The following is a 16,786-nucleotide window of genomic DNA, read 5'->3' as shown; positions in this document are numbered from 1 at the left end:
TTATTCGTTCATCCATTGAAGGACACTTAGGTTGTTTCCATATCTTGGATATTGTAAATAATGATGTAATGAATATATGGATGCACATGTCCCTCCGGAGTAGTGTTTTGGGTTTCTTTGGATAAATACCCAGCAGTAGAATTACTGGATTCTTCTTTGTCTATTGCCTTTGTTTTAAAATTAATTTTGTCTGGTATAAGTATTTCTAGCTCAGATTTTTCTTTCATTTCTATTTTCATGAAATATGAGGTATGACAGTTCAGTTTGTGAACTCATCCTAGAAAAGTGTTACACACCTCATTGCTGAATATCACTATAGTCACCTTCGAAGTACTCACTTTGGGAAGCTATGCACTGACACCAGTGCCTAGTCCATCCTTCAAAGCAATTTTGGAACTTTTTCTGGAATGGCCATCAGTGTTGTCATCGTATTACCCTTGATGTCCTGAATGTCATAAAAATGTCTTCCTTTCAATATTTCCTTTATCTTTGGGTAAAGAAAGAAGTCACTGGGGGCCAGATCAGGTGAGTAGGGAGAGTGTTCCAATACAGTTATTTATTTACTGGCTAAAAAGTCCCTCACAGACAGTGCTATGTGAGCTGGTGCATTGTTGTGATGCAAGAGCCATGAACTGTTGGCAAAAAGTTCAGGTTATCTAACTTTTTCATGCAGCCATTTCAGCACTTCCAAATAGTAAACTGGTTAACTGTTTGTTCAGTTGGTACAAATTCACAGTGAATAATCACTCTGATATCAAAAAAGGTTAGCAACATCATTGCAACGAGTTCACAAACTTAATTGTCAGATCTCTTTTCTTGTTTTCATCTCTTAGTTTGTGTGTGTGTTTGATATAAGAAGAATCTCGTGTAGACAACATATGTATGGGTTTGTTTTCTTATTCATTCAGCTAACCTATGTCTTTTGATAGGAGTATTTAATCCAATTTAAATTTGCATTTAAAGTGATTATGGATAGATACACAGCTATTGCTATTTTGTTATTCATACTTATGTTTTTTTTTTTTATCTCTTTCTTCTTTTCAAAGAAATTCCTTTAACACTTCTTGTAATACTGGTTTGGCTGTGATAAACTCCTTTAGCGTTTTATTCTCTGAGGAGCTCTTTATCTCTCAATTATAAATTGTAAACTTGCTGGCTGTTGTAATCTTGGTAGTAGGTCCTTGCTTTTCATCACTTTGAATATTCTTGCCAATTCTTTCTGGCCTGCAAAGTTTTTCTTGAGAAATCATCTGACAGTCTTATGGGAGCTCCCTGTAAGTAACTAACTAACTTTCTCTTGTTGCTTTTAAGATTCTCTCTTTGTCTTTAACCTCCAGCATTTTAATTATAATGTATCTTGGTGTGGGCCTCTTTGGACTCATCATGTTTTAGACTCTGCACTTCCTGGGCTTGTATGTCTACTTCCTTTGCCGGGTTAGGAAATTTTTTCATCATTATTTCTTCAAATAGGTTTTCAATTCCTGGCTTTCACTGTTCTCCTTCTGGTACCCCTATGATGCAAATATTGGTATGCTTGATGTTGTTCCAGATACCCCTTAAACTATCCTCTCTTTTGTTTCCTTTTGATCCTGTTTCTTTTTGCTGTTCTGATTGGGGGTTTTCTTGTCCCTTATCTTCTGAATCGCTGATTTGATCCTCTGCTTCAACTGATCTATTGTTGATTCCTTCTAATGTATTCTTCATTTCAGTATTGCATTTTTCATTTCTGACTGGTACTTTTTAATTTTTCCTATCTCCATTTTTATGTTTCCTGTTTCTTTGTTGAAGTTCTCACTAAGATCATTAAGCATCCTCATAAGCAGTGTTTTGAACTCTGCATCTGGTAGATTGCTTGTCTCCATTTAGTTTAGTTTAGTTTTATTTTTTTTTCCTTGGAGCTTTGTTCTGAACTTTCATGTGGGACATGCTTCTTTGTCACCTCATTTTGGCTACCTCCCTGTGTTTGTTTCTGTGTGGTAGGTAGAGCTATTCTGTCTTCTGGTCTTGGTAGAGTGGCCTTATGTAGTAAGTGTTCTGGTGGTGGTGCAGTATCTGTGATCACCTGAACCAGATTATCTAGGTGTGTTCTTCATGTAGATTGTGTGTGCCTTCCTGTTGTCCTTGAGTCTTGGCTGCTGTTTGCACGTCAGTGGGAGAGATTGACCCTCAGGCTGATTGGTTGTGAAAAGTCACTGTGACTACAATGGAGGAGCTGTTTTGCAGGGTCTGACCCTACAGAGTTGAATTTACTTTAGCAGGGCTCTGGTGCCTGCCCAGTCTTCCCTATGAGGTGTGTCATTTGTGGAAGTGATGGGATGGTGGGATGGTACTCTGGTGTGGACTAAAGCTGGTCACCAGGTGTGTTGGTCCTGGTGCTTCTTGCTGGGGGTGGGGGTGTCTCTGTTGCAGGTGAAGACCAGCTACTTCTTGTGCTCTGCCTGGGGACTCTTGGTATGAACTACAAAGTGATCTGCACATGGTTGCCACTTGTGCTGGTCTTGGAGGTGCCTGGGATAAGCTAAGCTGTGAACTGAGGTTGGTTGCCATTGTTGCTGGGCTTGGAGCTGCTTAGCAACAGGTACAGGGCATGCTGAGGCCAGATGCTATTTGTTTGGGTGTTGTGAACCTTTGAGTGATTTTAGGAAAGTCCATAGAATGAGCTAAGACAGGCTGTTTGTATGGCAAAGCCACTGGGCCTGAAAGTTGGGTGGAATGGGGCTTCAGGGAATCACTGGGTAGGTCAAACAGTGATAGCCAGATTGATGGAGACTCAGATATGGCACTTGCTTAAATCTTTACACTGTGATCAGGGAGAGCTCAACAAAGGAACAGTACTTTTCTGACAGTACTTTTGTCTGAGAGAAAGCTGCTCCTGCAGCCCTTGTTGTGAAGCTAGACAATTCAGTTCCTCCTCATATGTCCCTGGCACCTTTCCATCTGCTGCCCAAGCAATGGAGCTCAGAGTAAGTGAGTCCATTAGAGAGTAAGTCCACATGTGGGCCCTTTAAGAGGAATGCCTGAGACTCCAGCAGCCCTCTGTCTCACTCAGTCACCATCTCCACTGGTATTCACAGTCAGAAGTTGAGGGGACTTCTCTTCCCAGGACTGAAACCCTGGGCCAGGGAACCTGGTGTGGATTGGGCCCTCTCACTCCTCAGGGGAACCTCTGCATCTGAGATCTCTCTTGTTTGCTAACCACCAAACGTGGGTGCGAGACTAGTCTATTCTGCAACTTTGCCCCTCCTATCTTGAAGTGGCTTATTCTGTATATCCTTAGTTGTAGCACTTCTGTTTAGCTCGACTTCAGGTGATTTTTAATCATGGTTGTTTCATAGTTTAGTTGTAATTTTGATATAGTTATGAGAAGATGCAAGTACAGCATTTACCTACTCCATCACCTTGACTGGAAATCCCAGTCTTTCCATACTTTAGTGGATTGAATATACTTGCATGGCACCTCTGTGTGGACATTCATGGTGCTCATTAGCCCAGTGTATAGGTAACCATATGGGCTAGAGAGCATGTGCCAGAAATGGTTAACCCACCCACCATACTCTCATAGTATCTTCTTCATTTGTTCTGAATCTGGAGTGGAGCCAAGAAGAACTAGTTATTCAAAACCTGAAGGCAAGGCAGCATTTAGGAAGGGCAGATGATATTACTACTTGCTACTGAAAGAGTAGTCAGAGGGCCAGAAGATCCATCTTCTGGGAGCTTGTTATAAATGTGGAATCGCAGGCCCCAACTCAGATTCACTGAATCAGCATTTGGTTTTAATCACGATCTCCAGATGATCTGTCTGTATAGTAAAGTTTGACAAGCACTGGCTTGGTGGCTAAGAACATGCACTCTAGAGAAGAAAGACTGTGGGTTAAATTGCAGCTCCACTACATTTTAGGGGTAGGAGTTGGGCAAGTTTCTCAGTTTTAGTTTCTTGATCCTTTAACCTGGCAACCACAGTGTACTTTCTTCTTAGGAGCATAATGACATAATGGTTGTAAAGTGTCCAGCATAGCTATAGAGTAGTGTTTATATCAGCTCTGATTAAAATTGGTGGTAGGGTGAATCTGATTAGGGAATGCCAACATACTTGTAAGTGAGAGAGAATGAGCTGCAGCCGGAAAATGTGAAAGAAAGTCTCAATCAACGTCAGTAGAAAATGATGAGCAATGTTAGAATTTAGGAGATGCTGAGAGAGAGAGAGAGAGAGAGAGAGAGAGAGAGAGAGAGAGAGAGAGAGAGAGAGAGAGGGAGGGAAGGAGAGAGAGAGAGCGGAAACAGCATGTCTTGGGTAATTTATAGGGCCAGGATCACCTTACTGGTACATTTTAGCTTCCCCATTACTTAGAAACACCCAAGTATTCAAGAATCCAGTGTCACTGCCTCAGCAGGTTCTCACAAAGTAAAAAGAAGATAAATTAGCAGATGAGAAATTGAGCAGCTCACATTAAAATTACAGGAGGTCATGTCTGGAAGAAACCTCAAATATCCATTTTAGGTTTCAGTTCTTACCAAGTTGTTTCCTAGTCTATGGCTGAATACCACCTGGGACTGAAAACTCCCCACTTCTACTGAATCACTAAAGCAGAGAACTGTTTTATAAGTCAGCTGACTTAGATATTCAGTGTCCAACACACAGACAAAACAACCACAGAATTTCAAACAAGTTAAGTATGTTTGCAACCACATTTATTGAAGAATCTACTATGTTCTAGGCATTAGGTTAGGTGCTGGGGATAAAAATCTTAATAAAACATAGAGACCATACTTCTGCAGAGTTCATAGTCTATTCCAAGTCAAGAATTATTATTTTTTTCCTAAAGTTGTAATGATATTGAATAAAAATTAATCTTGAGAGTTTAAAAGTCTAAGATATTCTCTAGTTGTTTCTACACTTGTCTCAGAAATAAAATTTGGATCACCCATATACTTATACCTGTGGAAAATAATCAGGTAACACAACAGATTATTTATTTTCAGTTTTAGGTAGATATTTGAATTTCACTCTTTGCCTGAAATAATTCTTACTGTCCAATATTTCAAGTCGTTATAGATTATCCTTTGATATACCTTGCACTTTTTTTTCTAATTCATTAGTACATTTCACCATGTTTACTTAAGAAAATCTTCTAAACATCTGAACACTCATAAGCAGGTCATTGGGTTTTTGAACATCAACTTAGTATAAAACAGCAGTTCATTACAAAAGGTATAAATGAATTAGCTACAGATGGATTATATTTCTGTGAAAAAAATACAAACTAAAGGTTTAAAAGCTTGGAGAAAAATATGCTCTAAAACTAAATAGCTGAACAAATAGTCAAGGAGGTATGACTAACTTCAAAGTCCATCTCCAAGTATTTTTTTTGGTTACTCATATCTGTTTATTCACACATTTGGTTAGTATTTGTTACTAACTTGGTACTGTCAAACATAGTTAAACTACTGAGCACACACATGAAAGAAACTATGCTTTAAACCACTTCATCATACCATATTTCCCCCAAAATAAGACCAGGTCTTATATTAATTTTTGCTTCAAAAGACACATTAAGGCTTATTTTCAGGGGATGTCTTATTTTTTCATGTACAACAATCTACATTTATTCATGTAGAACAATCTATATTCTTTTATTCATGTACAGAAATCTACATTTATTCAAATACAGTCATGTCATCTTCTTCTGGAACATCGTCATAACTATCCAAACTCCGAATTCCGGCTTGAATTTCTTGCGACTCCATTTCCTGTAGAACCATTGGCCTCACTCTCATGTCCAGTAATAGAGCTCTCCTTAAATGAGCACTTCTTGTCCATGTAGCCTGCTTGTAGTACATTGGCAACACAGCGGTCAGTGATTTTATCCCATGAATTCTTCACCCAAGTCACGACCTCTTCTTGCAGGCTAGGATTCACAAAGTTTCCACACCGATTTCTCTCCATTCTATTTTCAATGTAGTCATTGATTTCCATGCACAAATGATCCTTGAATGGTTTGTTTATTGCAATATCAAGATTCTGGAGATAGGCAGTCATTCCTGCGGGAATCATTATTTAATCTATTTTTCTCTCTGCAAAAATGTTCTTCATGTCTTTAGCACAGTGAGTGCTGGCTGAATTCCAGACTAGCAGAACTCTTTGGCCACCTTGCAAAACAAGTGGTAGCATTATATCAACCCACTTCCTTATAACTGCTTATGTGCTCCAGGCTTTTTCGGTTTCAAGAACATAAATGCCTGAAAGACGTTCAACCTTATCTTTCTTGCCCTTAGTGATGATTAGAGGTGGGGCTTTCTTTCCATCCAGATGAATTGTCAAAATACAGGTAACATATGCACTTTCGTAACCAGTGGAGGGAATGTAGATTGAGGAGGCACTCCTCTGATCAATTGTCATTTGAGATCCTTGGCCCATAAACACTACAGTTTCATCCATAGCAATCATGTTGGAGAGTTGGTATTTAGAAAAGTCGATGCCATCAACAAAGGACTTAAATGCAAGTGCATGTTTAATTACTTCAGTATCTTCCAGCTTGAACAGTGTTGTAGATCTTCTTAGAGAAAATTCATATCACTGAAGGAAGCCATTCAGCCAGTATTGTGATGCTTTGAGTTCTTCTGGGCATATTTCTAACTGTGGTGCCATTGCAAGGACAAATGCTTGAATATCAGCTCTGTGCACAACCAAAGCCTTTGCTTTCCTGTCAACAATCCGTTCACAGATGATATCTTCCAGCTCAGGAAATAATGGTTGCCAACCTGATCCACACTTGTGCTTCTTAGTATTTCCCCCATCCACCTGTTTACTGAGGTTATCTTACTCTGCTTTTCATTTTCAAACCATTTGGAGATCCAACTTCTTCTCTTTGCAGAAAGCCATAAGATTCTTGCTCCTGGAGTCCTCCATGATTCTTTTCTTGTATTCGATGGAATAGCTCTTTCTTTTTGCACTCATCTTTTCTGGGGGTCAAAATATTATTCCCTTTAAATCTACCATTAAATCAAGTGTTAATTGAAGACTTATGAGACAGGAGTGGTAACAAAAATGATGACAGTTAAGAATGATGGTCCACACAAAAGCGACGAAAAATTGCAGGCACCAAAATTCAGAAAACATTTCTTTATTTCACACAAGTGCATTACATAAGTACGTCCATTACAACACATGACGTAATGAATTATGAAGTTTCATATCAGACACAACCACATGCGTTCAGTATCAAGTGCACATGTTATTAGTGCGCTGTGTCTGTACTCTGGTCAATTGGCAATAAGTCTGTAGTTCATCTGTTTACATAGGTGTTTATCTCTCATCCAAAGGCACCTGCTTGGGTATTTACAAATACTTAATTATAATTTATATTATCATTTATTTTAAGTATTAATGTCAATAATATTATTTATTTATATTTAATTACATAGTAATATTATTATTTTATAATTCAGTATGTCTGTTATGTGTTGCAAGGGACATACTAAATGCACTGTCTGACTGACGATCCTTAACTGGGGCTCATTTTTGGGGTAGGGCTTATATTACAAGCATCCTGAAAAATCATGCTAAGGCTTATTTTCTGGTTTGGTCTTATTTTTGGGAAAACATGATAGCTCAGACCTACTAAATATGGTAGTTAATAATCACTTTATCATTTTAGCTCCTGGTTCTGTTGTTAATTGTACACTTGTTGCATCCAGTAATTGCTTCCACTGCATTTCTGGAGTAGGCATTATTAAGTCATGTCCAGAATTTGCTCAATTTTAACAGGACCAAAAAGCTGAATTCACAAGCCGACCTGACGTTTGATATCCAGAAGAGGGCAGTAGGACACAGAGATTATATCCTAGTCAACCAGACACTACAACAAACAATGGCTGCTAACCAACTACACAATGTTAGACCAAACACATTCCCTTCGGCATACAATGGGCAACATGGTGTAGCTAAAAAAAAAAACACTGACACTTTATACATCCCTACTATGTATCAAGCACTAACTAGGTATTTTTCACATGTGTTAAGTCATAGCAATCCTGAGATATAGATGATATATTATTTCCATTTGTATTAATGAGAAAATCAATGCTCAGAGAGCTTAAGCAACTTGCCTTAGGTCATACAGCAAGATTAATACAGCAAGATCCAAAATTAAAATTCAGATCTGACCCCACAGGCTCTGTTCAACTATATCGGAATTTGATTATTGACCCCACCATTCATGAACTTACTGACCTTGGGCAAGTAATTTAACCATTTAGAACTCTAGTTTCTTCATCTTTAAGGTAAGAGTAACAACATTCTTTTATCCTTTAAGAGTTAGTGTCTAGATCAATTTTACCATGACCAGCTTTGTCCACGTTGGTAAGTTTTGTCTAAGGATAATGTTTTAAATCAGAATAAAAATTATAGAAAATTAAATCTAGAAGGGAGACAAGAGAGCTTATTCAACATTTTCATCTTACAGATGATGAAAACAAGGCTTGGAGTGTTTAAATGACTTGTATACTATCAGGAAGCTGGATAGTGAACTAGAACTCAGGATTGACAACTTTCATCCAGCTTTCTTTCCTCATTTCTCTGTATCATACGGAAATGTTGATGATAATAACGCTGTTGATAGGGGTGAGGATAGCTATAAATGTGCCTAAGGAAATTATGGAAGACATACTTCATTTTACAAGGAAATTATAGCCATTAAACTGTTGTCTGTGCCTAAAAGTTTTTGTTTCTTTGTTTGTCTTGTTTCTTTGCTGCTTTCAGTTTTATATCCCACATATTAATGAAGTCATATGGTTCTCAACTTTTCTGACTTGTTTCACTTAGCATAATAATCTCAAGATCCATCCATGTTGTCGCAAATGGCTCTATTTCATCTTTTCCTATGGCAGAATAGTATTCCATTGTGTACATATACCACATCTTTTTTATCCAATCATCTTTTGAAGGACACTTTGGTTGTTTCCATGTCTTGGCCACCTTAAATAATTATAGTAATGTACATGTGAAACCTATGTAATTTTGCAAACCTTTGTCACCCTAATAAATTTAATTTAAAAAAATTGCAAAAAAAAAAAGAGAGAGAGAGAAGGAACTTGTTTTATTAGATAGTCCTACTTCCTTTGCTCTATTCATGAGGAAAGCCAATATACCTCTGCGTCTATAAGATTTGTCTAAGACTACAGGTTGACAGGATGGTGGGAAAGGCCAGGGTATGTACACTCTTCAAATGAGAAATGGTAAAATGCAGACTCCAATCAATACTAATCTTACATTTATATGACTCTATCAGTCAATCTTACTGGTTTTCCCAAGGGTCTGTGCTAGCTACTTGGAAACAATGTTGGAGATTAATCTAATGTAGCATTACCTCCTTTGAGAGATTTTTTTCAGGTTACAAACCATATTTTATTCTATTTCTTCTAACTTCTTCCTTTCCAAATTTGGTACAATCTTTCTAGTTCTCAAAGTCTTGCACTATAGAAAATTGGATAAGAGGAAGAGAAAAGGGAGAACGAAAGGGAGGAAGAATGCGAGGGAGGGAGAAATGCTTCATTTTCAACAGCAAGAGGCTGAGAGGCCAAAGGACCTCATTTATGTGCCTGAAGGATTCCCAGGGTTTTGTTGGCTGGTGAATTTATGGACTATATCTAGGAACTGTGATAGTCAATTACATGGATGCAGAGCTTTCTATTTAAAAGTACTTATAATCAGAATGATTGGTTTCTCTGATTCACTCCAAAGTGTCTTTTGGTGTTAAAGTTGTTTGAAAATAGAGATTTTTTAATAGTTTAAATGATCACCCTGGGAATAATTTCCCAGATCCCACATATTACTCTTATTTCACTAGATTCTTAGGACTCTCCTTTTGTGTTACAATGCTGGGGAAAGAACATCTCAGGGATCTGGAGAAAGGCAGCTTAAGTGCTGAACCATGAACACATGTTCTAAGAGCTCCAGCCTGGCTGTCCTGAAGGCTGAGGGAAAGGACAGGTGCAGATCAGTGATAGTCTTGCTTCCAAACTCAGAACTTGAACATCTGCATTGTTCTTTGACCATGAGTTACATTATGCCCGTTCCAGTCATCTATTATCACTGTCTAAATCTAAATCTTATATTTATTTGTGTTTAATGATTCAGTATTTTGTCTCCATTATAGGTATGTCCACCCCCAACTCATGCCCAACACCTAGAACAGTGCCCTAACACAAGGTTATGATAATACTTATTAATATTTTTGCATGATCATCTGAATAGGACACAACTTCTGGCTCTGTTCAAGCTATATGGACTGATTTGGAAGATAGATCTTGGGATGTGAAATATAAAGAAATAAGAACAACAGCAACAACAACAACAGAAAACACCCCAATGGATTGACAAAATAATCTGGTATCTTTGAATGAAGAGTTTAGCATATTAACAAATGACAATATTGCCTATGACATGCTGAAATAATTCCTGATATTTTTCTGCTGAATGGCAGCAGTTTGTGATACAGCACTGCTAATGATATGGTGTGAGAGATATGTTCTGGAGGATGGAGCCTGCCCATTCTATGTTGTACAGAGGGCATGTTGCCTAAGGACATTATTATTTTAGCATGATAGATGCTTGACGCAAGTTATTATAACTTTATCTTCCACAGCATTGTCTGGAAAGAAGTTGATAGGACACACACATACACACACTCATATACACACAAATGAGTGTGTATCATTTTTCATGGAAAAGCCTTTAATTACTCAGACAGGTGTTATAATTTTAGATGTTAGAATGACCATAGAAAATAAGAGATAATTAAATTTGAGTGAAATTATCACAATAAGTATTAAATACTTGTGTTATTGGTGATAATAATTAAGGAGTTGTTATTCCTTAAAACATGGTCAGTCATATGAAGGTTAACACGGTCAGTAGTGTTTAATACAAATTAGCAGTATGTTAAATTATGAGAAGAACAAATGTCAGATTTTGCCATTTATACAGTAGGCCCAATGATGGATAGTCAGAATATCTTGTATCTTATCATTTTGTAATACCACTGTCATTTTTATCATAAAAGAATTATGTTACTCCATATATGAAAAATGCTTTCTTGAACCACTGTGAATTAGGTTTTAATGTACTGTGACCTTGGATTGCCCTGGGATATTAATGCTAAATGATTTCTTCTGAATGCTTTTTGAATAGCTGCATAGTGCAATTAAATGAGCAATACATCATGGATGACATAGCTAAATGCCTCTTCTGGTCAAAGAACCCAAAGAGGTCTTGGGAATAATAATAATTCTGCATTGCTAGGGATGGGAGAGAAAAGAATCTCTTGTTAGTTGTGAAATAAGTACAGACTGAAGTAGAAGATAACCTTTTCCTGTGGTTAGTCAATAGGAAATATATTTTTGATTAAGAACCATACAGGAAGTGATTTTTTATCACTTCTAAAGTAGTGTCCCATTATATCTGCCAAATGCTCAAAGTGAATAATTGTTATTAGTCTTTTTGAGTGACAATTTGTCAAATAGTATGTGTGTGTGTGTGTGTGTGTATGTGTTTGTGTGTGTGTAGAGTTGTAGATAAAGGAATAGAGAATTTGGTTCATATTCTAGCCCTTTATCTAGAATGGGCTTGTATTGAATTACAATTTGTATCAGTGTGGAATCTCATAAATCTTGCACTTAATCAAATCTCTTTTTACCAAATTATTAGGCCTGGGGAAATGATGACAGATGAAAGGGGGGCATGGAAGTGCCATGAGTTATCTGGGTATTTCAGTCTTTGAGCTATCAATAAGGGGACATTTTAACTAATACAGAACTTAATTTTCTTTAACTGGTGACATTTTGAAAAGAAAGCATTAATAAGGATTTTGGTTCCATTTCATGCAAATGAGCTGTGATTGTGCAAGTCAACTCAAGTATAGAACTCAGCACTAAGAGCATCAAGTCTACCAGATCCAGCCTTGCCATGGCCTCATGCAAGGCCTGCTTGAGGTGCTGATCAATACTGAAGTGCTCCAGTGTGACTTTCCAGAGATCCCCTGGAGGTGTAGGCCTCACTAAGCCCAGAGATTGAAAACACATTTCCATGAAGGCTAGAGTTCCCATTCCCAAGCCCGCACTCTCCACCCTTGCAACTGTAAGCCTTGCGTCCTGTTTGGAGATTATGACCTTGTATTTTAAATTCCAGTGTTTGGGGGTAATAACACCAGACTAGATGTACCAATACTTCATTTCTAGAATGATTCTGATAAAAATACAATGTAAATATATTAATTCTCCCATCTCAACTGATTGACTTCTTGGATGAGCCTTCTAGGACATTTCTTCTTCTTCTTTTTTTTTTTTTTTTTTTAATTAAAATGTATTGGGGTGACAATGGTCAACAAAACTAAATTGGTTTCAAGGTACAATTCTATAATACATCATCTATATATTGCATTATGTGTTCACTACCCAGAGTCCGTTCTTCTTCCATCACTGTATATTTGACCCCCTTCTATATATGTATATATGCACAACTGCTATTCAGTATTCTGTTGCTGTTTATTCATAGAGATTTACTTTTGTGATTATTGATTTGTTTATATATTTATCATGTGTTTCCCTAGTGGACTGCCAGTTCTATAAAGCAAGAGCTTTGTTTTGTTCTTTTTATGTGTCCTACACCTAGCACCACGACTGCTACGTAATGGGTACTCAATGAACATTTGTGGGACGAATGAATGAATGAATGAACACATTTGTTAGGAACATATTTGCATGCTTGTGTGAATGGAGAAAGGGCTTAGGAAGAAGAAAAGAGTAGGAGGGCAATTTTACAACTAATCAAGTTATGAGTTTTGAGCTAATTACAAAAGATACAATATGAATGCAGAAAATTCAAAGCTCTTCAATGAGGCAGAGTGGAATCAGAAAAGCTTCGGGGCTTCCTTGCTGCCTTTCCAGTTCACTAGCTATGACCTAATTCCCTTCTTAATGTCTTTGAGAAGCTCTATCTCTCCCATATTTCAGAGCAGGAAATAGGCTCTGTCTCATTTCAGACCTTCACAATTTCTCACCTAGGTTATAACAAGAACTTTCTAACTAGCTTCCCTGATCCCAGATTTCTCCTTCCTGAAGCTTCCAGTGGAATCTTTCCAAAATGCAAATCTGATCATGCCACACCCCAGTTTAAAAGATTTCAATTGCGTTTGATTGCCTTTAGGATAAAATTCAAACTTCTTTGTGTGGCTTACAAGGCCTTTCTTGATTTTACCCTTCCTTCTCCATTGCTCCTCCCTCATGTCTCACTCTCTGTCCAAATAGAGCAGCTTTCTAGAAGTCAAGCTGTCCTACTGCTCTGTGTTTTTGCAAGTGCTAGTCCCTTACTTCCCTTTGTCTGGTTAACTTTCATCCCTTCAACATTTAGTTAAGGTTTCACTTCATCCAGAAAGTGTTTCCTGATACCACTTGTGCACCCTCCCATGAGCAGGTTCATATAGACATCTCTCTTTAATGCTCCACGTCCTCTATGGTAGACCAGAGTACCCAGGTAACTCCATTGTAATTGAGTGGCTCTGGTCTGAGCTTTCCCTAGATGTTGAGCAGCTTCAGGGACTCTTCTTCCATTTTTGAGTCTCTGGAGCTCATGTAACCTGCACATGGTAGATGCTCAAGAAGTCTCTGTTGAATGAATTAAGTGCCTCACTCACTGCCTAGCAGTACTTCATCTGGTTCTTGATGACAGAACTTTAAAGTATGTAGGGTCAAGTGAAAAGGAGAAAATAAGGGATAGTTGTCTGCTGAGGTCAGCTTATTAGTTCGTTGTCAGGTCTTTGTTTTACTTAGTGCTATATATAAAGCAAAACCAAGCAAAATGAAACAAAAAGCCACTGGAAAGAACACTTTTTGGCTAGGATGCTGCTGATGTGATCTAGGCATAAATGATACATACATCTTCCTTTGAAATCCCAAATTTCTTTTATGGACCTCACCTACTATTGTGGTTATTATGTTCTCATCTTAGTTTGTTGTATAAGTCAGCTTACATTAGGTTATACTATAGTAACAAATAACCTCAATATCTTACTGGCTTATAACAACAAAGGTTGATGACTTGCTCATGTTACATTTCCATCATGAGTTGGCCATGGCTCTGCTCCTTGCCAGAACATAGGTTAATGGACAGCAACCCCCATTTCTCTCTGATATTGCTGGGCTTGTGGCAGAGATAAAATGGAAATAATGGCAAAGTATACATCTGACTTTTTTGTTGAGGTATAACTGACATATGACATTATATTGGTTTCGGGTATACAATATAATGATTTGCTGTTTGTATATATATGTGTGTGTGTGTGTGTGTGTGTGTGTGTGTGTGTGTGTATACCAAAATGATCACCACAATAAGTCTAGTTAACATCCATCATCACACATAATTACAAATTTATTTTTCTTGTGATGGGAACTTTAAGATCTAATCTCTTAGCAACTTTGAAATGTACAGTATTACTTACTAGTCACAATGCTATATATCAGGACTTATTTATTTTATAACTGGCAGTGTATACCTTTTGACCACCTTCACTCGTTCTATCCACACCCTGGCAACCACCAATCTGATCTCTGTATCAGTTCGTTTTTTTCCCCCCAGTTCCACATAAAGTGAGCATATACCGTGTTTCCCCAAAAATAAGACCTAACTGGACTATCAGCTCTAATGTGTCTTTTGATCAGCTCTAATGAGTCTTTTGGAGCAAAAATTAATATAAGACTCAGTATATATTATATTATATTATATTATGTTATATTATAGACCCGGTCTTATAGTAAAATAAGACCAGGTTTTGCAGTAAAATAAGTCCAGGTCTTATATTAATTTTTGCTCCAAAATATGCATTAGAGCTGATTGTCCAGCTAGGTCTTATTTTTGGGGAAACAGAGTACATACATGGCTTTAATGCTTCTGCCTGCATTTCCTTAACCAAAGCAAGTCATAAGTGAATATTATTATACTCCCATGGGAGGCAGGGGCAGCAAATATTATGAACAATAATGCAGTCTATCACCCTAGCCAAATGGACTGTACACTCCTGGAGGGCAGGAGTTTTTGTATTCTCTGATTCACAAGCCTGTAAATTTGCCAAAGCACATTAGTTGTTTTTTGAAATAAAGAGCAGAGATGGTATGCTTCGGAAACAACAAAGACTTATTTTGAATACCACTCTCTTTTATTATCTCTTACATTTCAGTTTGTGTGATATTAATTATTTAAAAGCCCTTATTAATTTTTCCAATAAAATATTTAATACTTGTAGTTAATTTGAATATTGGTTGCTTGCAATAGAACTCTACTTCATTGATAGAGGCATAAGCTATTTCCCCATTTAGTCTTGACCAATTGCTTGACACTAGTTCTTCATTACTTCCTCCATAGCAAATCCCATAGTTTATACTTAAGGCTCTTTAAGATCTGGCATCAAATGACAATTCTAGCTTTACTCATCCCTACACTGAGCTATACTGAGTCACTCCCTTTCCCTACGTGTGTTCCATGCTTTCTCACCTTAGTGTCTTTGCTCTGGTTTTTCTCTCTGCCTGGATGAGAGGGAGCATATGTTCAATTCCTTCTCAGTCTTCACATCCTAGATTACATACTACTTCTTTTACAAAGTCTTCCCCAATCACCTACAGGATGTAATTAAACCCCATATTCCATGCCCTTTATATTCTTCTTATGGCAATTAATTTGTTTTAGCTTGTCTAGGAGGTTAAGACCACAGGATTTGTGAAGATAGAATAGATTTTGAACTAAGGGTCTGCCCCTGAGCTATTTCTCAAAATTTAGGTGAATTTCTCCTTCCCTGAGTTTTATCTACCTCATTTGTAAATAGGTAATAATACCTGTCTCATGGGACATATTTGATAAGTTATGTAAAGTGATCTGTCATCATCCCTGACATAGGAAATGCTAAATAAATGGTAGTCATGACCTAATATAGTTAAGTATTTAGCAGATAGAATTTCTCTGCTTCACCTTTCTGTTTCCCTTAGTGACATTGCACAGAGTAAGTAAAATGTAGATATTTGTTGGGTGAATGAATGAATGAAAGGAATGATGCTAGAAATTTGACCATGAGGCTCACCTTTCAGTGAAATTAATGACACTAGACCAAATCTTGCTTCTTTTCCCTGAGACTGTTTGCCCAGATTTTTGATAACTTAGGTCTGGTATTAGCTGTCTCATATGCACTGTTAGGGTGGGGAGAGAGAAGGAAACAGTTACAAAAACATTTTGAAGGTGTCTCCTGGTGAAGAATCAAAGAAAGTGGAACAAAATATTTTCTTAACATGTTTGCAATAGGAAATTACTGTCCATTAACTCCAGGAAAAAATATTTTATATATCATTCCTACAGTTTATTAAAAGTATCTTGTTTCGTCTTCCTCTCATTATGTCACATAGACTGAATAAGTAATTATTTCCAAAACTGGGTCTAAATTTGTGTTGTAACTCCTTGACTACTCCAAACATTTGTCAAATGATAAGTGGACGCTTCAGAGCATCATTACCAGGTCAAGGGAATACTGTTTGCAGAATCACAAGCTGTATATTTTGGAAATCTTGTAATACATTAATGTTTTCAAATAAATGCAATTTCTTTTTTATAAGTCATAAATAATATCACAGATCATTTAAAGCACCACATTCACTTAACTCTCCAAAAAGTGATTCTTTTAAGTCAAGCTCAGTGTTAGTCCTTTCTTAAATTGGCAATGTTGTCAAATTTTTGGATTACAGTTCCCCAGCA

Source organism: Rhinolophus ferrumequinum, chromosome 14, assembly GCF_004115265.2.
Source record: "Rhinolophus ferrumequinum isolate MPI-CBG mRhiFer1 chromosome 14, mRhiFer1_v1.p, whole genome shotgun sequence".
Taxonomy (NCBI): domain Eukaryota; kingdom Metazoa; phylum Chordata; class Mammalia; order Chiroptera; family Rhinolophidae; genus Rhinolophus; species Rhinolophus ferrumequinum.
The sequence above is the reverse complement of the archived record's forward strand: the minus strand, read 5'-3'. Positions refer to the sequence as shown.